Source organism: Selaginella moellendorffii, unplaced genomic scaffold, assembly GCF_000143415.4.
Source record: "Selaginella moellendorffii unplaced genomic scaffold, v1.0 SELMOscaffold_3, whole genome shotgun sequence".
Lineage (NCBI taxonomy): Eukaryota > Viridiplantae > Streptophyta > Lycopodiopsida > Selaginellales > Selaginellaceae > Selaginella > Selaginella moellendorffii.
The window spans coordinates 872,955-874,405 of NW_003314264.1; positions in this window are offsets into that span (position 1 = coordinate 872,955).

Here is a 1,451-nt window from a genome sequence, read left to right on the forward strand (position 1 = left end):
TGTTTGATGCTTGAGCATATTTCTAGTTTATGAGAATTTATGTAGAGGTGAATTTATATGAAGTTGTAAGTAGGAGGAAGTTGATTGAGTCTTGAAAATTTCTATTCCTAGATTGATAATCATTGTTTCTTTAGGATGGAAAATTTCTATAAATTTTCTTATGTTTTTCCAATGGCAAATTTGTTAATAATTTTGCCTAAAAACCATTCTGTTTTGAAAAGCTATTACAAATTAGTGGAAGGGTTTGAGTTAATTTTAGTTAACTTAGATCTTAGTACATAATTTATATAATTCCACTCTAAAAAGATGCTAACTTTTGGGGCTAAGGTAATTGAGTTGGATAAAGTCTAGAGTTAGTGTAGAAAAGTGGTTATTATACTTTTCAAGAAAAGTGACCCTTATGTTTTTCTTTTGTAGTATCAAGCTTAACTACAAGTTATACTTTGCATTTCATACACTCTATGAGAGTAATAAACTCCCACTAATCTTGATTTGATTTTGATACCCTTGTGCCTTGGTTGAGGATAGTGATGTCCACTTTAGTTATTTACAGTTGAAATATTAATACTTGTATTATAACCTTTGTCTATTAGGAGGTTATATTTCTATGAGTCCATCCTATGGTGTTCACTTTAGTTTTGGCTGAGTGTTGATCATACATAACTAACCTCTTCAAAGCATATTCAGAGCTATTGGCTATACATATTAATGAGTTTATTGTTGTATGATTAAATTTGAGTAGTTATTTTGTCTATATTCCTTTATATTATATATGGAGTGTTACTTTTCCTTGGACAAATATATAACTCAAATATATGAGTTTAGTGTTTGTGGTTTTATGATAATGAGTTAAAAAGTGATTGTTGGTTTTTTTGCAACTAGTGATTGCTTGTTGACTTCATCAAAGACTATTGACATTTTACTTAGCTCAATAATGATTTAGTAATGATGGGCTTACTGGATGGTATTGCAAAGGATTGTGTTGTTAGCTTTACATGGTTTTTCTATGTTGATGTATCAATTCTACTTCTATCAATATTATGTGGCTATGTTTAGTCCATGGTGTTGGATTACATTGAGTCTTGGATATGGTGAATCACTTTTTAATGATGCGTTATTTGTAACTAAGTATTATTAAAAATTTGGTCCTAAATATTGAGTAAGGTATTTTCAACCTTAGTTAGTTTGGTTGTTAAAGAGTTTTGAGTGGTGACTTACTTTTGCTTTCTTTTAGCTTTGTTATGGTGTTTGATGCTTTGATGCTTTGATGCTTTGACATGATGTTTGATGCTTTGATGCTTTGATGCTTTGACATTAAATTAAAGTGAAATGAAATGTTTCTCCATAGGATTAATGTTGTGTTTCATTAGTCTCAATACAAATAATGTTGATGATTTAGTTGTAGCTTTATGTTAGCATTTGTGTCTTTGCTGATTAGCAATTATATAAGT